Genomic DNA, 23,701 nt, shown 5'->3' on the forward strand with positions numbered 1-23,701 from the left:
CTGCGTGGCATGTGGGGATCTTAGTTCCCTGACTCATGCATTACAAGGCGAATTCTTAACCACAAGACCACCAGGGGAAGTCCCCAAAGATTTGTTTAACAAAGGATATCCAGGCTCCTACCACATGCGGGGGGGCTGTTCTCAATGCCGAAGCTAAAAAGAACTTGCTTTCTTATAACCATGCACATAGTTCACAAGTTATTAATAAAGTAGCCTTTCCTCAATCAGTTCAGGGTACTTGGAGTGAAATATACAAAGTGAACAGATGAATACTATCGTCAGCTTCTTCACCCTTGCCTCCCTGAGAAAGCGCAGTACACAAAGGATGCTCCCTGGTTCTAAAGCCGCTGGCGTGGGATGCAGGGAAATGTCACCAGCGCTGCTCCTGACTGTGTGATGTGACAGCGGCTGCTGCCTCGGCTTAAACTTAGGTAACCTGCCTTCCTCTTTGGGATGAGTCTCCTTTTAGAAATTTCCCTGTTTACTTTATAAATCAGACTCTGCAGACACTGCCTCAGTCAAGAGCAGTGATGCACAATCTCATTTGTTAGTATCATCTGGAAACCAGGTTCCCACCTGACCCACCAGGAAGACTGTCTATCATTGTCCACTATTAGACCTACTGTGAACCAGGTACAGCCCCAGGGAGCAGGGATCCAGAAGTGAACAAGATAGATGGTGCATCAGTTCCAAATGGGCGGCTGGACGATACATGGTAGGTAAGAAAATAAAGGAAAGATATGATTGCAGGTTCAGAAAATGCTCTGAAGACCAAATGCAGCATGTGATAAAGTGGACTGGAGCAGCCTCTTAGAAAGTGGTCAGAGAAGGCCCTTCAGGGAGATGACATTTGGGTTGAGACTTGGAAGATAAGGAGCTGGCCACATGGAGATCTGGGCCAGCACATCCCAGCAGAAGCAGGATCTGGAAAAGACACTAGTTCAGGAATGGGCATGTGGTGTCGAGGTGTTGACCGTGGTAGGCAGGCAGGGAGGCTGGATCTACAGGGATATCAGGAATACATTAATAGTTGGAGGCAGAGCAACAGGAGAGGCTGATGGCTTAGACATGAGGGGCTGAGAGGAGCCCCCAGTGTCTCCTGCATTCAGTGGTTGAGCAATTGGGTGGGTCAGGATACCCCAAAGCAGATTTAAGGACAAATCCTGTGTCCAGGAGACTATGAAACCACATCAAAACCTCTACAGAACAAGCTACTGGTGCAAAATTATTTCTTCTTGCATTTGTTTAGAAAAGTGCAGCTTACAAAGCAGCTTCCCCATCTCCCCTTTGACTTTGCTTAAAAAACTCTATGGCAGAAGTGTAACCCCATTTTACAGAGGAGAAAACTGAGACACAAAATGATCAGCCCAGGGTTGCCAGCCCATAAGTGAAGCTGAGGGCTCAAGACAGTTTCCTGGTCAGAAGCTCAATGATGTTTCCTGTGTCCCAGAGGTCACAGGCTTCCAGTGCTGCCCGAAGAAGGGTCCTAAACATGGAACCTAATGCCCTGGCCCCGAACAACCCCGACAGACTGCTCGGCTGTTCCAGAATCCCAGCTCCTGACTCACAGACCACTTCTTTCCCTCGGGTGACTGACGCGGGCGGCGGCCCAGGCGCACGCAGATATTTTTGCATGCCTTCATTCTGCTGTCCGCGGCCTTTCTGGCCAACTCCGAATCCACTCACACGCTCCCTGCAGCTGCTGGGGACTTCGCTGCCAGCTCCCAGCCCTCTGGGTATTCTTCCAGTTGCAATATCATTTCCTCTTGGGCTAAAGGTCAGGGGAAATCCTGATGGTATGAAAATCTCTGGCCAGCAGAGGAATGTGCCGGTGAGCGGACTGAAGGAGAGCCTGAGGCCAAGGCTAGCTTCGTCTTTACTCCCTGTGTGAGCATGGATGGGACCTTGAGCGCTAGGACTTTTCATCTGTCAAATGGGCCATTGCGTGTTTCGAATGAGGTAATGGTTTGTTTAGGCATTCGCTCATTCAACAGATATTTATCCGACACCTGCTACATGCCAGATGCTGTTTCTGCTGCTCAGGATATGACCGAACAATCTCTACTCTGACCTCATGGAAATTATATTCCGGTGGATAGTAAAGGAGATAACAAATAGAAGACTCAATATGTGTCCGTTGTTGATAAGCTCTATGAAGAAAAGAGTGGAGGGGAATAGGGAATGCTGGGGGTGAGGGTTTACCATTTCACACAAGGTAGAAAAGCAGGACCCTGAAGAAAGTGAGGGAAAGGGTCTGCAGATATTTGGGGAAGAGCATTCCAACTGAAGGAACAGCAGGTGCAAAGGCCCTGGGGTGAGAGTGTGCTTGGCAGTAGGGAGGTGGGTGTGACTGGAATGGAATGAGCTAGGCAAAGAACAGCAGGCGCTGAGGTCAGTGAGCAGTGGAGGGTTTGGAGCAGGCCATTTTCAAAATAAGGGCTTTTATTCTGAGAGATCTAAATGGGAGCCAGAGGGCGTGAAAGGATTCTGTAACTGCACTGGCCGTGAATATACTCAGGGGTATTAGTAGTGGGCAGCAGGGGCACAGAAGCCGGGATTCGAAAGATTTCCATGTAGTTCCAGTCTAGCATGGAGAGTTGGAATAATTAGACCTGCTTGGCTCCTACAAACATATATATATATCAGATCAGATCAGTTGCTCAGTCGTGTCCGACTCTTTGCGACCCCATGAATCGCAGCACGCCAGGCCTCCCTGTCCATCACCAACTCCCGAAGTTCACGTCCATCGAGTCAGTGATGCCATCCAGCCATCTCATCCTCTGGCGTCCCCTTCTGCTCCTGCCCCCAATCCCTCCCAGCATCAGAGTCTTTTCCAATGAGTATATAGTCCTTTAAGGATAGCTGGGCACAGCCTGGTTCAAGGTTAGCTGGAGGCTGTGGCTGAGGAAGCGATGGCTGGGAGAGATTACTATTCCGTTTTGCAGGAGGCCAAGGAGGTGGAGGTTGAGGACTTCTGATTCCTTTGGCCCCTCGGTCCTTGGTGTTACAATAGAAGCAAAGCCCTGGAGTCGAGGAGGAGGAGACCAGGTACCCTAGCAGATGAAGGCGGGGAAAGCATCAATATTTGCATGTGTGTGCACTAAGTCGCTTCAGTCCTGTCTGACTCTTTGCGACCCCGCCAGGCTCCTCTGTGCATGAGATTCTCCAGGCAAGAATACTGGAATGAGTTGTCATGCCCTCCGCCAGGCAATCTTCCAGACCTAGGGATCAAAATTGTGTCTCTTACATCTCTTGCGTTAGCAGGCGGGTTCTTTACCACGAGCACCACCTGGAAGTCCAGCCTCAAAAAGACTCAGTGGCAAAAAAGCCACGAACATCCCCATCTCACAGAGGAGGAAACAAGGTTCCAAAAGGTGTGACTTGTCTGCCCTGATGGTACAGAGATGGATAGTAATGGAGAAGCTGAAGGTGGGTCCTGACGGAGCCCCCAGATTTGAACTCCTTCCCCTCTGCCTCAGACCCAGAAAGAACAAGGAACACAAGTTGGGTTATCTAGCAGGGGTGGCTGGCTGTTCCCAAGGGACCTAGGGTGTTTTCCAGGAGGTCTTGAGGGTATATCCAAGGTCACCACTGAGACGGGGGTCACAGCAGTTAAGAACACACATCCTTTCTCTGTCACCCTTACCAGCAAGAGATTGGCGGGTCTAGTCTTTTCTCAGAAGGGCAGCCAAACTTCTGCTTCCACTACAGCTAAGCCTGGGGGTCAACTTGGAGTGAATATGGTTTGACTACTCCCCTGAGGAAAACTCTTCCAGGTTTCCCACTGCCCCGGGATGAGTTCCAAACCCCGACAGGACCCCTGAGGCCCCTGTGATGTGGCTCTGCTGGCCTCTTCGACCTGGTACCTCAGGGCTTCCTGCTCTGTGCTCAGTCACCTCAGCTACTCACGGTGGTGACTCGGATTTCCATTCTCTTCTTGCTGATGCTTCTTCCTCTGTCACACCAACTTCTTCGCCTGGCCAAATCCTTCTGGATCTTCAAGGCTCAGCTTGAACACCACTTCCTCTGGGAAGCCCTGTTGCTCCTCTTGAGATAGAAGCCCCCTCTTCTCTGTCTCCAGCGCCCTGGGCTTAGTCACATCCCTCACCACAAGTCATTGGCATCTCCCGTCTATTTGGCCGATCCCCTCACCTAGTTTTTAGCATCCTGAAGAGAGGACCTTGTCTTGCCCAATAATAAACACCCAGCACTGCCCTTGGCACATCATAGCAGACACCCAATAAAATATGTGACTGATGGATGGATTGATGGATGGATGCATAGGTAGATGGATGAATCAGGTAGACAGTGCTTAAAAAGAAAACCCTAATCATTCCTAACTCAGCATCACGAATGGAAAAGTATTGTCTTTTTCAGTTTACAGAGAGAGGGGAATAGATATTCTTGGAACAATGGCTTTCAACCTTAGCTGCACTTTGGGATCATCTTGGGAAGCCTTTTAGAAAAATACCAATGTATGCATCCCTCTCCAGAGATTCTTATTTGATTGGTCTGAGGCATGGCCTAGGCCTTGGGAGTTTAAAAAGCTCCCAAGGTGATTCTAAGGTGCAGCCAAAATTGCGATCCTCTACTGAGAGAACCCTGTAAAAGGTAGCCTCATCTCATGATGTGTTCTTTTAACCAATCTCTTTTCCTCCCAAGCTCACCAGGAATGGAAAATGTGGAGCTGGAGACAGACACTGAGTACTAAGAAAGTCATTTTTCACATCTATTTCAGTAAAAGCAATCGAATGAGTGAGACAGGTGTGGCTGTGGCTATAACTGCAGCCACAAGCACTCAGCACAAGGCAGAGAGAAATACAGCCTGATGCAGACAAAGACTGGGGGCAATGCGGACAGGGAGTATTCAGAGACTGCGGATATATTTTCCTTGCATGTGACTGCAAGACAAAAAAAAAAACTTGAAAAAATACATATATATGGCCATATTTAATCTTTGGTTAATTACCTCTTCAGTAAGAGGCTATGCAAAGACCTTGTAGATTTCATTAGTCACAGTGCTTTATTCAAACGTCTCCTTTGCATAAGAAACCCAGGCTTACAGCTGGTCTCTGGGAAAGAATGCCCTCCAGGCCTTGGAAAGAGAGCTCCAGGCCTGTTCACCGCTCTCACTGAAACACAGCAGAGGTCAGCGGCCCGTGATGCATGGGGCCAGGCTGAAATGTTTCCATCCAGCATTTGCAATTCAATCCCACAGTTTTCTTTATGGAACAATTCACTAAATTCAGAGTTGTTCTTTTTTCTAATTCACCATATAATTCACCTCCCAAGTTCAATTAAGAAGCAATCTGTTAGCAACTTTGGGAGCAAGCTGCTTTTCTTCGGGAAAGCCCAATTTTCTTCCGCTCCCAACAAAAAGTGGCTTAATTATATGCATCATATGAGACACCGATGTACACACAACGCCCCTCCACCATAATTAACAAAATATTAACCATATACATCCAAAGACATCTAGGTAGAAAGGGATGGGCTTTTCCAAAGCCCAAGAGGACAGAGTCATAGATCAGTATTGTTTATTCGACTATACGATCACTCATTGGGACTATTAATTAATATTCATGAATATGGTAATTAATAAACAGAACATCATAGTAATTATTCCTTCTGTATCATTCTCAGAGCCCAATGTTACTTGGTTCTTGCTTTTCTTAAACATAAAAATAACTACCACTTAAAAAATGTTGACTAGGACTTTGCTGGAGGTCCAGTGATTAAGAATGCCATCCAGTGCAGGGGGCGTGGGTTCAATCCCTGGTTGGGGAACTAAGCTGTCACATGCCAATGAGGCCAAAAAAAAAAAAAAAAAAAAAGCGCTTGATTATTTTCAGGTACTCACATGTTACCTGTATTTATTCCTCAAGCCAACCCTCTGAGGTGGGTGTTATTCTCACTTTACATGCAGGGTAACGGACGTTTAGGCCAGTTAAGACATTACTGTCGACACAGCCACTGGATAAAGAGGCTGAGAGTCTCCCAGATCAGTCTAAAGTCAAAACTTTAAAGATATAACACAAGTAACCCTGCCAGGACAACCTTAGCTCTCACATTTTTACTGACTTTTTAATACCTGTATTTCCAGCTCTGACCCATTAGCGGTAAATCTAGCAGAAAACTACTTTGCTTACTCTAAGGAAAAAAAATAAAATCTCCAGCACAAGATCTTAAAAGTTACTTTATTGCCAGTCCACTCCCTAAGCACTGATTGAGAGCCGGCTTTGGGCAGCACTGTGCTGGGCTCCTGAAGGCATAGACAGGCAGCGTCTCTCTTCATGGCGCCTTCCTGGTGCCAGTGGAGGGAAGAAAATCCACAGTCAACAATGAGATCATGGGACTCCCCCGGCGGTCCAGTGGTTAGGACCGACATTTTCAGTGCCATGGGCCTCGGTTTGATCCCTGGTCAGGGAAATAAGATCCTGCAAGCTGAATGGCAAGGCCAAAACGCAAATAACAAAACAAAGCAAAAAAGACCATTCCGTGGAAGGATTCAGCACTTTCAAGAAATTAAAAGTTTTTCAAAGAACAATGGGGCATGGGATCCCAGGCAAGATCTGAGTTGGTGACATTTGAGCTGACACCTAAATGATGAGGTAGACATCTATCTGGGGAGAGTATTCTAGAAGGAAAAAAGAAAACCAGCAAGTAAAAAAAGTCCAGAGGGAGGAAAATAAGTATCCGATGGAGCTGGAACTGAGGCTAACACCTGAGAGATGCAAGGCCAGTTCATGCAGGGCATTAGACTCTTAGCCTTAGAGTCAACTCGCCATGCCCTTTGGTCGTATGTAATACACATGGCAACGCTATGAATAAGTAACATCGTTCCTCTTCTACAGAAGAGACAACTGAGGTTAGTGAATAAGTTGTCCAAGGTCACCCAGCTGGTAAGTGACGGAATTTGCCTTGCAAAGCAGGCCCTTGTGACTCCAGAATCCATGCTCCTAACCCTGCTCCACACCTGTACAGGTAGGGTCTGAGCAAGCATCCCAGGCAAGGCCAATGGATGAAGTATCCACATACCTCTGTCAGAAAACTACAGGCAAGGCACACCTACTCACCAGAGCTTTTATTTATTTACTAGGGAAAAAAAAGAGCAAGGCAAAGTCCCTTTAACAGGTTGATTTAGGAATGCACCAGGCAATCACTGCAGTAATCAATGTGTAATCCTAAGCAATTCGGTGCCAAGTAATTTTATATCTATGCCAAATTTCAAATGCTACAGAAGGGGAAGGGAGAATAAGTTAAAAGATCATTGCCAGTTTTTGTTAATAAAATGATTTACTACTGGCCAGTGTATAATAAAATAGGAATTCTTAGATACTGCTGTTGGAACAGAAATATAAATTAGTAACATGTTTTGAGGTAATTTAGCAAGATGCATCAACGTCTTTTAAAACAAGCAATAATAATGACTTTGACCCAATAATATAACTTCTAGATATCAGTACAAAGGAACTAACAATGAAAAACAACAGAGGTTCATCCCCAACATTTTAAAGACAGACTGTGTCAATCACACCCCCCAGAGAGGGCAGCAAAGGAATTATGATACAAAGGAAATACAAAGCAATGTGGAAAAAATACTGGAAGGAAATAACCACAGTGTCCATGGTGATGATTTTTGGACAAATGTTAATTTTTTTATGTGCTTTTTGTAATTTCTAAATCTTGTTCAACATATTACTTTTATAATCAGGAAATAAAAAGGTTTTCAAATGAAGAACTAGATTACATCACATATTTTGCCTAAGAACATGTGTTCTGCACTTCGTAGTGTAATGTCTGTACACACACACACACACACGGTTGCTGGGAAACCCTTTTCTGATGAGAAAGAAAGATACTTGTGTTTATGCAGATGGAAAAGTTGTGGTCTAGCCTTGTTTTTTTTTTTTTTTTTTTTTTTCTGATTTTCTGCTCTGATCATGGAAAGAGAAAATAATGAGCCCACACCCTGGCAAGATGGAAGAGAGCAAAGCTCATTGGTGAGAATGAGAGAAGGCTTGTTGAAACCTTCCTTCAGACAGTGTGGGCTGGGCTCTGGGGAGACCCAGTCCGCCCTTCCCCACTCTGTTAACTGACTCCCACCTGTGTCCTTGCATTGGCTGAAGAGGCCTCGGAATTTGCTCCGACTCCAGGCAGAAGCTCACGAGAGCCTTCTTATCATGCAAATTTGTGCTACTCTTGCCCGGAGCCTCCAGCCAGATGTCCATCTTGCCTGGTATTGAGCCCTCCGCCCCACTGTGACTGCATTTTTCCTAGTCCCTGACTGTGGGTTGAGCTACATCAGGCCTTCTGCTTAAAGATGCTCTTGGAGTACCTGCTGCTCACCTGGCTTCAAACCTCCAATGCTCTCCTGAGCCCTGGACTCTAGGTATTCTTGTACACTTGGCCCATATCTTTCACACAAGCCTGGCCCTGGCTTCTTGGCCATTTCCATCATTTATTACTGCGCAATAAACTATTTTCAGCTTCTGCTTACAGCATAATGTAATTTTCCTAATGTCCTGCTGGCCAAAGCCAGTCAAAACCAAGCCTAGAGTCACGAGGAATGACTATGCCAGGAGTGGTTTGTCAGGGACCGCAAATGGAACAGCTTACCCCTATGCTGAAAGTTCTAGCAAGTCAGGTGGTTTCCAAGATGGACTTAGAGGACTAGCCCTGGAGTCAGACTGTCCAAGGCTAAACCTTTACTCTGTCACTTACTAGCCATGTGATCTTAACTCACTTAATGTCTCTATGTTTCAGTCTCCTCATCCATAAAATAAGGATGAGAGTATTCACCTCATACAGTCATCATCCAAATTAAAAGCAATGATGCATGTAAGCCATAGAGCAATGCCTGGTTCAGAGTCAGCACTCACTAACAACAACACACTGCTTCCAAATAGGAAAAGGAGTACGCCAAGGCTGTATATTGTCACCCTGCTTATTTAACATATATGCAGAGTACATCATGAGAAATGCTGGGCTGGAAGAAGCACAAGCTGGAATCAAGATTGCCGGGAGAAATATCAATAACCTCAGATATGCAGATGACACCACCCTTATGGCAGAAAGTGAAGAGGAACTCAAAAGCCTCTTGATGAAAGTGAAAGAGGAGAGTGAAGAAGTTGGCTTAAAGCTCAACATCCAGAAAACGAAGATCATGGCATCTGGTCCCATCACTTCATGGGAAATAGATGGGGAAACAGTGGAAACAGTGTTGGACTTTATTTTTTGGGGCTCCAAAATCAATGCAGATGGTGATTGCAGCCATGAAATTAAAAGATGCTTACTCCTTGGAAGGAAAGTTATGACCAATCTAGATAGCATATTCAAAAACAGAGACATTACTTTGCCAACAAAGGTCCGTCTAGTCAAGGCTATGGTTTTTCCAGTGGTCATGTATGGATGTGAGAGTTGGACTGTGAAGAAAGCTGAGCGCCGAAGAATTGATGGTTTTGAACTGTGGTGTTGGAGAAGTCTCTTGAGAGTCCCTTGGACTGCAAGGAGATCCAACCAGTCCATTCTAAAGGAGATCAGCCCTGGGCGTTCTTTGTAAGGAATGATGCTAAAGCTGAAACTCCAGTACTTTGGCCACCTCATGCGAAGAGTTGACTCATTGGAAAAGACTCTGATGCTGGGAGGGATTGGGGGCAGGAGGAGAAGGGGATAACAGAGAATGAGATGGCTGGATGGCATCATCGACTCGACAGATGTGAGTTTGAGTGACCTCCGGGAGTTGGTGATGGACAGGGAGGCCTGGCGTGCTGCGATTCATGGGGTTGCAAAGAGTCAGACACGACTGAGCAACTGAACTGAAAGTTAGCTATTATTACTATTGGTTCTAAAACTATTCTGAAGTCTGAAATGGGGTGAAACAATAAGCCATGGAGACAAGACATTTTATACCAGAAATACCCCAAATGAAGTAAAAAGTTCAAGTTCTCCTTAAAATGCACTTAAGAGAACCAAGTTTAGGCTGAGGATCCATTGATAGTCAATGGGAGTCCGTGAAAACCAGACCTTCTCTGTACCCAAGCATGGTATTTCTTCAAACATTGCTCCATAACAACTTGAGACATCAAATAACTAAAACATTAACTAAAGATATACATTAAGAAGATATACATCCTGTTACCCCACGGACTATAGTCCACTAGGCCACTCTGCCCCTGGGAATACTGGAGCGGGCTTCCCAGGTAGCGCTAGTGGTAAAGAACCTGCCTGACAATGCAGGAGACAGAAGAGACTTGGGTTTGATCCCTGGCATGGCAACCCACTCCAGTATTCTTGCTTGGAGAATCCCATGGACAGAGGAGCCTGGCGGGCTGCAGTCCACTGGGTCGCAAAGAGTCGGATACGACTCAGGCAACTTAGGATGCACACATACATTAAGAAAAGACTCGGGTGCCTAGCTTGTGTGTTGTCATCCTGTGATTCCTGGGAGAGTAGAGTGGATTGGCCAAGATAAGTGTCATTCACTGAGTTGTTGCTGTTGTGCAGTTGCTAAGTTGTATTCGACTCTTTGCAACCCCATAGACTGCAGCACGTCAGACTTCCCTGGAGTTTGCTCAAACTCATATCCATTTAGTCAGTGATGCCATCCAACCATCTCGTCCTCTGTTGTCCCTGTCTCCTCCTGCCCTCAATCTTTCCCAGCACTAGAGTCTTTTCCAATGAGTTGGCTCTTGACATCAGGTGGCTAAAATACTGGAACCTCAGCTTAAGCATCAGTCCTTCTAATGAATATTCGTGGTTGATTCTCTTTAGGATTGACTGGTTTGATCTCTTTACTCTCTAAGGGTCTCTCAAGAGTCTTCTCCAGCACCACAGTTTGAAAGCATCCATTCTTCAGCACTCAGCCTTCTTTATGGTCCAGCACTCACATCTGTACACGACTACTGGAAAAACCATAGCTTTGACTATACAGACTTTTGTGGGCAAAATGATGTCTCTGCTTTTTAATATGCTGTCTAGGTTTGTCATAGCTTTTTTTCCCAAGGAGCAAGCGTCTTCTAATTTCATGGCTGCAGTCACCATCCGCAGTGATTATGGAGCCCAAGAAAATAAAATCTGCCACTGTTTCCATTTTTCCCCCATCTATCCTTTTTTTCCCCGTCTACTCATTCACTGAATAGTGGGCCCCAAATTACAAGTTAGAGCTTTGCTGAAAGAAATTATTTACTGGGGACCTTGTTTTCCAAGGACTATGCTTGCTGTCATACGTGTATTTTCTCATTTAATTCTCAGCATAGTCCAGTGAGGTAAGGACTATTACTGACTTTACTTACAAATGAAAGAACTGAGGCATAGAAAAATTTAAATAATTCACCCACAGTCACACAGCTTTCTGGGCACTGAGGCAGAAAAGGGAGGGGAGTTTAAGTCCTCAGCACAAGTCCCACCAGAGTCTGGTCCCAACAAGCCTTTCCAGCTTCCCTCCTCCCCCGAGTCCTACCTCCTCACCCACATCCCAACCACCCTGAGCCGCTCAGTTCTCACCCCAAGCTCCCCAGTCCATGACTGTGTTCAGGCTCTGCCTTCCACCTGCAATGCCCTCCCCACCTCAACCCTAATCAAAATCCTTCACAGCTCAGCTCAGCCTGCTCTGTGAAGCCATCTCTTGTCTCTGTGTTTCACCTACAAACCCCTAGTGGCCCTTTATTCATTCATCCGTTCATTCATTCTTTCATTCAGCAAGCTTCTAAGGGGCACCTCTCAGTGCCAGGAACTGTACCAGATGTCAGAGATAGAAAACCAGATCAGACAAAGTCCCTCCTCTCAAGGAGTTCCCAGCCCTGATCATACCATCTCCAGAGTATAACAATTTGCCGACCAACTCTGTTGTTCAATATGAGACATGTAATTCCTGAGGACCGAGACAATATCTTGTCTATTTCCATTGTGTGGTTTCATAGCAGAGGCTTAACAAGTGTGTCCATTTGAACTGGACTGAAGAGGTCTGACTGATACCTGCATGTATTATCTCAATTGTGTGTATTCTCGCTGCACCTGAGTGCGGTAAATTATTATGGCTACCCCCCTTTTACAGATAAGGAAACTGAGGCTCGAGGAGGTTAAAGTACTCGATCTGTGGTCACTACCTGGTATGTAGCAGAGCCGGGAGGGTCCAACTCACTTTTTGCCTCACTGGTCTGTCCTTAAAACCCCTGACAATAAAGAAAAGGTAACTGACACCCAAGGGTTAAGTCTTTCTCACTGCCTCGTATAACGTTCCTTGGAAGAGACACACATTTGTCCTCATTGAACATCTTAGAAGAATTTTAGCATGTGACCTTTTCACAGGTGACCAAATGACCGATAAAGATTTACAGATCTACAGATGTCTTAAAGGACAAACCCCATGAAGTGGGTCACAGGAAGAGTAGCAAGGAACTCAGGAATCATGAAGGAAGACCAGCCCAAGCCCTCTTCAGGGAACTGGAGGAGAGAAGCAGAAAGAGGACCATGGAGCTCCACAGCCTATCTTTGACCTTTTGGGACCGAAGTCAGCTTAGTTCAAGAAGAAGTACAGAGCAATTACTTCATCTTTAAGAGATAACCTAGGTGAATAGAGATTAGGGTGACTAGTTTTTTTCTGGGTGATGGTGTATGTCAGAGATGTGGAATGAGCCCTTTGTTTCAGAAAGATTAATACCTAAGGGTCCCATTCCTCTGATTCCCTGGGCCAGAAAGAATGTGTTCTGAAGCCAAGCAGCACATGCTGGGCCATAAACCACCTGTGGCGGGACACTGTCCTGTTGGCACCCTAATGCCAACCAGAGCCTGGGATAGGGCATGCTGTGCTGTGGGGGTAAAGAGGGGATGGGATGAGGACTAGGATGAGGACTTTGATCGAAAGTTCCAAGAAAGGAAGAAAAGAGACTCCAGGAGAAGGTTGGTCTTCCAGACTACCAGGCAATAGTTAACACTTAGGACCTCCTCCCTTGATGGAGCAGAGAGGCGCAGCCCTGGCTCTTGTCATGGGACCTGAATTAGGGCCCAAGGATGTTGACCCTTACCCACCGGCCCGAAGTGCCAACTCCAATGCCCAGAGTTAGGGGCCAAGGCAAGTAATACATCAGGGTGTGAAAAATGCTTGGGGAGCAGTGAGGTCTGTGGCAAACCGCAGAGCATCTGCTCCTCCACAGTCCAGTCCATCGTTACACAACCCCATTGCTTGTTGCCATGTGGGACTGCTGGACCAGTGGGGCCAGAACTTCCAACTTTTCATGAGAAGCCAGAGTTCTGGGTTTTTATGAGAAATTTGATTTTTAAATTTTGGCAGTAAATTTTTTAAAAATGTAAGCTCTACAAAACAAACAAAGCACATCTGCAGACCAGATTTGGCTGGTGGGCTGACTGCTTAGGACCTACGGGCTGTGGAGCAAATGGGAATGCCTCTAGGGGGTGCCCGTGTCAGGCAAGATGGGAATTCCTCAGGCCACGGCAGCAAGGTCCAGGGATGCAGGAGAGTCATGGAGAATCTCTGAAGCAGAGGCAAGCAGCAGGATGGGGACTAACAAAGTTCAGAGGCTCAGTGTCTGGGTCAGGAGGTGCTTTTCTCTCACTGTTTGTGGGCAAACAGGGTCAGTAAAGGATACCAAAGAGAAATATGTCGACCTGAATGCAGATGAGATTCCACTGGCAAAGTGGGGCCACAGTCACTTTGCTGTCAACACCTGTGGGAGCCCATTGGAGGGTCTCTAGAAGGTCTCGTGCTAGATGCAATTTGAGCAGACCGTTCTAAAGTCCCACAAGGCATCCCACAATGGAGGAGCTGAAGACATACAGATATCTGATCAACCATGAATGCTGCTGACACCATCACTGAGTCCACATACATTCATGGATTATTTTGTCAAAAGAACTGAGAGAATCATTCTTGGCCCTCAGGAAGCTTAAAGTCCAACCCTCCGTTCTACAGACAAGGAGGTCCCATGAGGCGAATTGACATGTCAAGGTCTGCCATGCAATGGATAACTGAAGGGGTGTGGCACTGGTTTTGTCTGAAAACAATTTAGTTCATTATCATGCCCAATAAGAAAATATTTGAGTAGTAAATGCATTTGAAACAAAGGTCAGTTTCAGCTGTAACAAAATGTACACATCCAAAAGAGGCCAAGAAAAACAAAAGCAAGGGTGCAAGAAAACTAAAAATGCTACGCTAAAAAATTTTAAGGGTGGTTAATTATTGGATAAACGCATCCTTTATTTTGTCAAAAAAGATTCACTACAGTGTGCTCTTAGGTCAGGGTGCGGAATATTGTTTATATTGAGGCCACTGATGCTAGAACAATCAATTGGAGAGCTGCATAAATAAAAAGCCTTACAGTAGATTTATTTAATTTCATTTTGCTTTAGGGATCACCTACTGTTTAAATGAACAGAAAACAGATTTCTACTCAATAAATTAAAAAAAAAATACACAGTTAACAGAGCATGAAAATAGAATCAGATTAAGAAGAAGCAAAGAGTGATGCTTGGACAGGTGAGGCACAATCTTTCTGTTGGCCAAAACTGAGTGGCAGAGGCTGGATCCTCACCCGAGACTAGCCATCCCCAGCTCTCATGAGGCTGTGTTCCCGAATTCCAGGTATTAAGATGACTGATGGGAACTTGTATTTTCCCATGAACATAATATAAATGGCAAAGAGGGTGTGAGGTTAATAGGCTTGACCCCAAGACCAAGTTAACTCCAAAGGGAGCTCCTTCCACATCTCCACTCGCTGGGCGTCAGTTCACTCATCTGTCCCCTCCACTACCCAGAGGCGGCTGCAGCCTTCCCTCCTCTCTGAAGCCACAGAAAGACACCCACCACCTGCTTCTCTCATCACTTTGTTTCTTCCTCCTGCCTCCCCGGGGCACTGATCAGTTCACTTCTTATTCCTTCCTTTGGTGATTTCTTCCACTCTGAGGGCTTCCCCAGTACCCCTACATAGATGGGTACTGCAGGCATTCAGTGGGGAACACTCAAGCAGAGGGATCATGATGCAGACGTGGGCACGGTGGCCATGATGGTCAGGTGTAAGGAGAAGAGAAAAAGCAGGAAGGAGATTCTCTGTGGCCCCTGAGAGAAGCCAGCCTTCTTTTCTCTCTAGTCGAGTCACCAGAGCCCAGCTCTTCTGCTTCTGTCCTTAGATGGCCAAGAAAATATATTCCTAAATAAACTCTTCTATCGAGCTATATTGAGTAGGATTCTGTATCTCTGAACTGAAAGGACCTTGCCTAGAAGGTCAGGCAGTAAACTCGTCTTTGTCCTGGTTTCTCAAGCTATATCTCTCAGTTTTGACTCGGGCTCCCAGATTCAAGGTCCTTTGTTGGCAGGGGAGGGGGTGGGGAGGAGGTGGGGTGGCAGGGCTGGGATAGCGGTTCCCTGCACGGATGCCCAAGGGTGGTCCCTGCCCCTCCCCACCTGGTCTGCACCCTGCTGTGACTCCAAGTAGCCTTCCAGCCCAGTTTCTCCAAATTCTGACAAACGCAGTCATAATAAAAATCAATCCAAAGGTGAATTAACTTTTCCCAACACTTCAAATTCACAGAGAACTCTGGCTTCAGTCCAAGGTATAAGTCAGTCTCTGAACGAGGCCTCAGGGAGAGAGATGATAGAATCCTTATGTTGCATTCTCTTTTCCTTCCCAAAGAGCAGATGTGCACTCTATCAGATGCCTCTTTTTCATCTCAAATCATCTCACTAAATTGAAAACTTTATGGGCGGAATAACTGCCAGGCCTCGCCCGGTTCCTCGCCCCAGTCCTCTCCAGTTGCTGACTGCACGCAGAGCCAGACCCGTCCTCAGGCGGGGGGATTTACGGAGTTTGGGCTCCACACTTGAGGGTCACAGCGGCACATCACCTTTGGCTCCGATTTTGATCTAAGGAATTCTGCTTAATTTCTGACCCCCATTCCCACCTTATTCTCTCAGGCCAAGGCTCTGACTTCTTGTCCTCCTTAGTACCCACTTCGTGGAAGAATCAGGGTCCTGGCCTTTTCTTCCCAGCTCCCAGCATAGCACTGGAACACTCTGTGAGTTTTATTACAGGCCTCTCTGATGCTGTCTGCCTGGCTCTCTGGCCTCACACGAACATTCCCGCCTTCTCCATCAGGCCTTGGGTCCCAGGCTGGACGCCCAATACCGACTTCTGCCTGCTGACAGCTGTCGGGCCTTCTCTCCCGGTGTGAGTTCTGCCCACTGGACCTCACCTCCTCTGGGAAGTCGGTAGGGCCCCCAAACCCATGGGGTCTTTTGGTTCCAGGTCCTCCCCGACCTCAGCCTGCCCCATTCCTGCAGTACTGCCAAAGCAGGACCATAATCACGTCCATCATTAAAATTCCATCTCCTTAATGGCGGAAGAAAAAGTGGATACAGCTGTACCCTTGGTGCTGAGCACAGAAGAGGTTCCCAATTAGCAGCTGGTCCTTAAAGGAAGAAGAGAGGGAGTGGAGGGAGAGAGAGGGAAAGGGACTCTTACCAAGAAGACAGCGTTCAGCAGAGCTGTGGGCAGACACAAGGGGAGTGTAAGACATGCCTAAGTCACAGTGCAGCTATAAAGATCAAGTTCTAGACTGTGGGAGCCAAGGCAAATTCTCTCTGGAAGGGGAGGGGTGAATAGTTCCATCAGCGAGGGGTGGGCTCAGATCTGCAAAGAAAAGAGCTCAGAGGAGCTCTGGAGGAGTGGGAAGAAAGGCTGGCACTTTGTCTCTGGCTTGGAAAAGACCCAAGGACCACTCCTAGGGTTCTGTACGAAGGTATCAGTAAAGGTAAGCTACTGACCATGTGGCCAAAGGATACCCTCTTCAGATACTCTTGCAAGGTGATCTGGGCTTGCTCAGCCCGAGAGCACCACCCCTGAGCATGTACCTTTCTTCATTGCTGGATCCCATGCCAGGCACCCACATTCAAACGAACAGTCCAAACCCCAAGTGGCCTTCGGGAGCAGAGGAGCAAGGAGGCCACCATGCAATCCTGAGGCTCCATCTTCAACTCACAAGCGTTTGTCTGCTACTGTCCCTGTGCCCAGGCTGATGCTGGAACTAAAGAGAGAGCACCAAAACCAAACAAAGAGAAGTCACAGCTGTTGACAGTTTGGTGGGCAAAGCAAGGCACACACTGAACATGAACACAGCAACCTGAGATGACAGGGGGCAGGATGAAGAGCAGCTCCATAAGTGCCTAGAACTCGCCCTTGTCTTCTATCTTCACCTCTCAAAGGTAGTGGTGGGGAAACCAAGCCTTCACAGCTCAAGGTAACAGGGTTAGTGGTGAAGCCAGCAACTATTTCTAGAAGCGATGCAGTGTGGAGGCTAAAAGCAACCTTTGACATTAGACAAAGTCCTAATCTTGGCTCTACCAATAGTTAGTTGTGTGATCAAAGAAAGGTCACACACTTCTCTGAACATTAGCTTACGTATCTGTAGGTTATCAAGAGTACCTGCCACATAGAGCTGTTGTATGAAGATTAAATGAGACCACTTAAGACATTATTTGGAGAAGGAAATAGCAGCCTACTCCAGTATTCTTGCCTGGAAAATCCTGTGGACAGAGGAGCCTGGCAGGTTACAGTCCATGGGGTCACCAAGAGTCGGACGTGACTAAGCGACTAAACAACAAGACAGGTAACATGTGTTCCCCATCCTGAACCACCTGTGGCGGATTCATTTTGATATTTGGCAAAACTAATACAATTATGTAAAGTTTAAAAATAAAATAAAAAAAAAATAAACAAGACAATTATCACACCACAAACACTAGTTATTCGTTTGGCTATTGCCATCAAAGAAGAACCAACATCTAATCCTTTCTCAGATCTTTGTTTGGCCAACTTTATGACCTAGAGTTTGACTCAGGTGGACTAGAGAAGGCTTTATGTTGGGGATTGATAGAGATTCCCCATGACTGGTGGGATCTAAATCCAAGGATCTGATCAGATGACACTGTTGCAGGCCCAGCTGCAGAAACCCCAGTGGCATGCAGGCAGGGTACTGCAAAGGAAACGACTCCCAGCCCTCTAGGGAGTGTGGAGTCTGGGACACAGGTGGGCTGGGAGATGAGAAGGCAGGAGCCAGCATACAGATAGTCATATGGGTATTATTCCTTGAGCGCCTACTATTCCTCAGACTCCAGGCTGAGTGCTTTACCTCCCACACTTTCCCATTCCCCCTACATTTCCAATTTCCAAATAAGGAAGGAATCCCCTAACTCCCACAGTTAATCAGTACAGAGCCAGGGAGGCCCGCCTGACCCCAGCATCCATGCCTTTCTATCCTGCAGCTCTAGGATCCAGTATGTCCACGTGAGAGCATCTCTGATAGAGTGGAAACAGGCAGGAAAGGGGGACCATGGACCTGAGTTTCATAACTTGGAATTCACAGAGTAAACTTCTTAAAACTGCAAGCAAAACTGTGTATGTACCTTTTTCTCAAAGAAGTGCTGAAAATACTCATCTGACTCTCAGAGTGATTTGTGAAGCATAAAATATCAAGTCCAATATAAGGAGAGAAAAAGAAGTCCCTAAGACCTTATTCTCAAGCTCTGGAGGAGACAGTGGAAAGGATGAGTAAGATTGCTCCCGACAGCTTCTTGTTCCTCTAAGCCAGTGGCCCCAGCAAGAGCGACCACCAGATCTTACCCAGATGATGTTTTCTGATGTGACAGAAGACAGTTTTGAACCCAACCGTCTCCATCTCAGCAAGCCTAACCTGCCATTCATCCATAAGCTCAGGACACCGTCCCTTCTACAGGATGCCACAGGGAGCCGCCACTGCCCCCGTTTCTTTCCTGGACGCTGGTCAGTTAGTAGCATGCCCACCACCAGTAAAGATTCATGAAAAGCTGAAGCCACGTCTACCCAGCATGGGAAATGTCTCCATGGGAGGACAGTCAGAAAAACCGCAGCCTGTTGATGGGACTGCTCAAAGCAACCCCCACTCACAAGTTCTCTCAAGGGCCTCACGGCTAAAAATGTGTCCAGGAACAGAGACATGTTGGGTCCCTTGGAAGGCAGGGCCCAGGAACCCGTGTGGTATGTGTGGGTCTCTCCTGGGTACGCTTTAGCCTTTTGTGCCTAAATTTAGCCCCTCAAGGCTCAATGGCCTCTGCTTCCTCTCTTTTCTCCAGCTTGAAGCACCAGAGCTCAAATACAGAGTTCAAACTGGCTTGAAGGAAGTCAGGATGTGGTTTCATGAGACCCTCTATTCAGAGGAGACTCTGAGACCAGGTGATGGTAGCACATACTCCTATGAGTCACAGACAAAGTAGGAGAAGGAACTCAAGGAGTCGAAGGCTCTGTGGGGTCCATCTGTGAGAGATAAGGCCTAAGGAGAGGAGGTAAGTTACCCTAACTTAGGTCTTTGACTCTCTCCAGCTAATTTATTATTTTGAACTCAAATGCCCAAACTGTTGGGCTTATGTGGACATCCTACACAGATGGCAGGAGTTAAGAGTAAGGTTGGTTCTTTAAAAAGAGATGGACATGGCCCAGTGGCTCAAAAATAGACAAGGCAGGAAACGTCAGCTTCCATCAGAGCCAGTAAGTAATTAAAGCCATTTCCCCTTCCAGAGTCTTCATTACAAAGAGCAAGAAATCAGATCCATTACCTGGATGGAGAGAACTGCAAGATGAGATTTCCTCTCCAAGTTTCTAAACATTTGCAAAGATGAGAATGTTCAACTTCACTTCCTGGACGCTTTAGGACAGAAACAAACAAACAGAAAGTCCCAAAAAGTCAAGAGCACAGGCCTTTTCTCCACATCTTGTGTGGTTAGGGGGAGAGATATCCCAGAATTCAGAAGTGGGGTGTCAGGCTCTGCACCCCCACATCAGAGAGGATGCAAAAGGATGGGAGAATGTGTGTGTGCCTGCGTGTGTGACTGTGTGTGTGTCCCGCTAAGTACTTCCTTCACTACACAGCTAATCCGATTAGCGGCTTTAGGAAACTCGGCAATGTTAATTCAAGGGCCCCATTCATAGAACAGCTTGGCCCATGCCTGCCCAGAACTCCCATTCTTCTCACTGCACATAAAACGCTCACAGAAGGACGTTCTCTCCCTGAAGAATGCGCTCTCGCCTCCTTACCCCCACACACATCCTAGAGGCTGCTGCCACTTATGGCTGGGGGAATGGGACTGTCTGAAAACGGGCAGAGGGGAAGAACAGTACTCTCTCCGTCTCAAGCACAAAATCAGGTTGATATTAACAGCACTGTCAACCCAGGTGGCCACTGAAGCCAGCATCTGTGCTGAAAGGGTCATAAATCTCTCCAGTCACAGGGCCCTGGGCAAGCCGTTGGTCGTCTGTGGACCTTCTCTTCTTTTTCTGTAGTGTGAGGACTTGGAGCAGAGGGCGTAGCTGGGACAGAAGACCAGAAGGAAGGACACTGGGGGTCTGTAAAGACACGATGCCGCAGTGTTTCGCTGGAGGATGAAGAGAGGGAAGGGAATGAGTGTGTGGATAAAGCATCGAGGACCTGTGGCACCAGGTAAGGAATGTTTCTGATAAGGGATGGGGAGCTATGGAAGGGTTTTAAAAAGCAGTGCATCAGTTTTCTCGGGCTGCCATGACAAGTTACCACAGAGTCAGCGGCTTACAAACAGGTATCTATTCTTTCCCAGTTCCAAAGGACAGCAGTCTAAAATCAAGGGGTCGGCAGGGCTATGCTCCCTCTGCTCTAGGCTCTAGGGGAGAATCCTTCCTTGCCTCGTCCTAGCTCGTGGTGATTAAGTGATTAAGCGAAAGTCGCTCAGTCGTGTCCGACTCTTTGTGACCCCATGGATTACACACAGTCCATGGAATTCTCCAGCCCAGAATACTGGAGTGGGTAGCCTTTCCCTTTTCCAGGGGATCTTCCCAACCCAGGGATCAAACCCGGGTCTCCCACATTGCAGGCGGATTCTTTACCAGCTGAGCCACCAGGGAAGCCCAAGAATTCTGAAGTGGGTAGCCTATCCCTTCTCCAGTGGATTTTCCCAATCCAGGAATCGAACCGGGGTCTCCTGCATTGCAGGCGGACTCTTTACCAGTTGAGCTACCTCTCCGCAATCCTTGGTGTCCACTGGCTTGTAGCTACATCGCTCTTCATGTGGTCTTCCTCTCTGTGTCCTTCTGTGTCCTCTCCTCCTCTTATAAAGATTCTAGTCACTGGACTCAGGGCCCCCCAAATCAAGGATGATCTCAAGATGCTTAACTAATTAGATCTGCAAAGACTCTTTTCAAACAAGGTTGTATTCTGGGGTTTAGATAGACATAAATCTAGGGGAACACTATTCAATCCAGCACATTGGTTGCAAGGTCAGGTCCAGGAAGATCACTTGGAAGCAGGATGGGGAAGCAGAAACTGGAGGCAGGGAGACTGGTCTGATCAGAAATAATTACCAATAGCTTAGGATCCTAAATGACCAGCAAGGGAGCTCCCTTCTAGGGACCCAGAGCCCTCAGCAGCTATTTTTGTGGCCAGCCCAGCACACTGAGTGGGCTCTCAAACCCACCTAGGTACAAGGTCTTGGCTCACTTCCTGGTCCAGAAAGACTCCAGCTCCTTTCCCAGGGCTAGCAAAGGCATGGCTATATGCACCCTGTTGGTTTCCATTCTTTCCTTCTGGCAACATGGCAGACAGGTTGGTACCACGGAGGACACAGCCTGGGAGACTGGAAGCCTTGGGTTCTAGTCCTGACACCACAACTGGCTGAATTTGGGACACAGGGCACATCTGGAGACAACGAGGCAGACCAGATCATTTCTAGAACAAGGACACTGTTTCATTCAGCAACCAGGAAAGCAGCTCCAAGTTCACAGGAGAGACCAGGGAAAGGAGGGATCTGGGGCCACAATGCATCCCATCCCCCTCCAGGGATTTAGCCCTGTTCCCACCCCACCCTCCCAAAAACTCAGGGGTAATTACCCAAACTTGGAAATGAGATAACCGATATCTAAGAATACATCCTTTCACACATTTGGAAGTACAAAGAGCGGATAAAGGTGTGGTTCCTTTTAAATTTTTTTTTTTTAACCAAAGCAAACATTTAAAGATCTATGCATAGTGTTGTTCACAGTAGCAATGTTTCTAATAGAAAACAAAAAAAAAAAAATTACAGAAAAGAAGAAAAACAGCCATCATGTCCATCTGTATAGATTAATTCAATAAATGGTGGCAGAGTTGTACATGAAATGTGATCAACCTCAAAATACCGCATTAAAAGATGTCCATGGTATGGTGTTAAAGATGCAGGTTACACAAGAGGGTGTTAAGAGAAATTCCTTTTATGTTTAAAAAATATCTTCACATGACCTGAGAGCAGTAAGGCTGGAAGGGATCCAGCAAATAGATCATGATGGGGACCCCCGGGGCTGGGAGAAAAGGGGATTTTCACTTTATACTTTTTACAGTTTTGAGCTATTGGACTTTTTTTTTTAACAACCAGTGGTATTAGTTTAATCAGCAAAAACAATTTAAAATATTCCCATTATGAAAATAAAATAACTGTTTTACATAGATGCAAAGTCCTATAGGCCCTCAGAGAAAAGTAATCAAGATAAAAACAACCTTGCATAAAAGCACACCAGAAAAAACTATATATCTCTAGCTTGGGAAGGAGGAAATATCAGGAAGGTTTATGTTTCAAAGGCCTCATGCCCGAGCCCCCAAAGTTCCCTCCTGCATATAACAAATGTCCATCATCCTCTACTTTAACCTTGAACCCACCTAGGTCAGTGTTCTTTCTACAAATACTACTACTAACTACTACTAATGAGGAAGAACAGGAAGGGCTGATATTTATTGAGCATTTCTTATATGCCAGGCACTGTGCTCAGCACTCTGCATGCATTCTTTCCTTTGGTCCCCACACCTTACCTTACACCAAGGTAAGGATTATTACTCTACCCATTTAACAGATGAAGATACTGAGGCCCTGCTCAAGGATTCAAGCCCAGACAGTCTGAGGTCAAAGCTAGTGATGGTGACCAGTGCTTTGACTACACTCCTGAGAGCAATGCCCTGTGGGAGCTTTTCACCCCTAAGGCCCCTGGGAGATGATTCAGGGCCTGCCAGTCTCCATCCTCCTCTTTCTTCTCCTCTCTCCAACCTTCTAGATACAAAAGTGCTGGGCCACCTCTGGGGGATCCAAAGTCGAATCTGTGTGGACTCTGTTCTCTCTCAGCTCACAGGGGAGAGGGAATGAGAAGACAGATACTCAGGTTTTTAGAGCATGAGGCTCACCATGGTAGCCTTAGCAGAGTACCATGAAGGAGTCAGCGACAGGGCTGCTAGGCTTCCCTTCCCTGCACATCCTTGAGGCAACCTCCCAGACAGGAAACTCTCGGGCAGCTGGTCATTCAGTTGGCATGGTGGCTGGCCACAGCCCAGCCTCTCTTTGAGGTCTTTTACTTCCATTTGCAAGCCTGGGTCCCCATGCTGTGCCATGGCAGGTCCCCCAAGGACAGCAGGAGGATTGCTGAGAGGAGCCACCCTGAGCATTCGGGATGATGATGCTGTGCAGTTCTGGAGGGATGAGTGGGGTCCCCAAGCTGGAGAGACCAAGACCCAGAGGTCTCCCTGGGTCCTGCATGGTCACCTCCGCCTGCTTTCCAAATCAACACGTACCCACACAGCTGTAAATTGGTGCAACACTTGGGAAATCTGACTGTATCTACTAATAACTTACAAATACCCTGTGACCCAGCAATTCCACTCCTGGGTACAT

General features: G+C 46.8%; 1 protein-coding gene across 3 annotated transcripts in view; it reads right to left on the reverse strand.

Moving 5' to 3' along the window:
- The window catches only part of TLL2 (tolloid like 2), a 145,282-nt gene that overhangs the window by 78,602 nt on the left and 42,979 nt on the right, over positions 1-23,701 (reverse strand). The gene's annotated exons all lie outside the window — the stretch shown is intronic.

Source organism: Bubalus bubalis, chromosome 23 (assembly GCF_019923935.1).
Source record: "Bubalus bubalis isolate 160015118507 breed Murrah chromosome 23, NDDB_SH_1, whole genome shotgun sequence".
Lineage (NCBI taxonomy): Eukaryota > Metazoa > Chordata > Mammalia > Artiodactyla > Bovidae > Bubalus > Bubalus bubalis.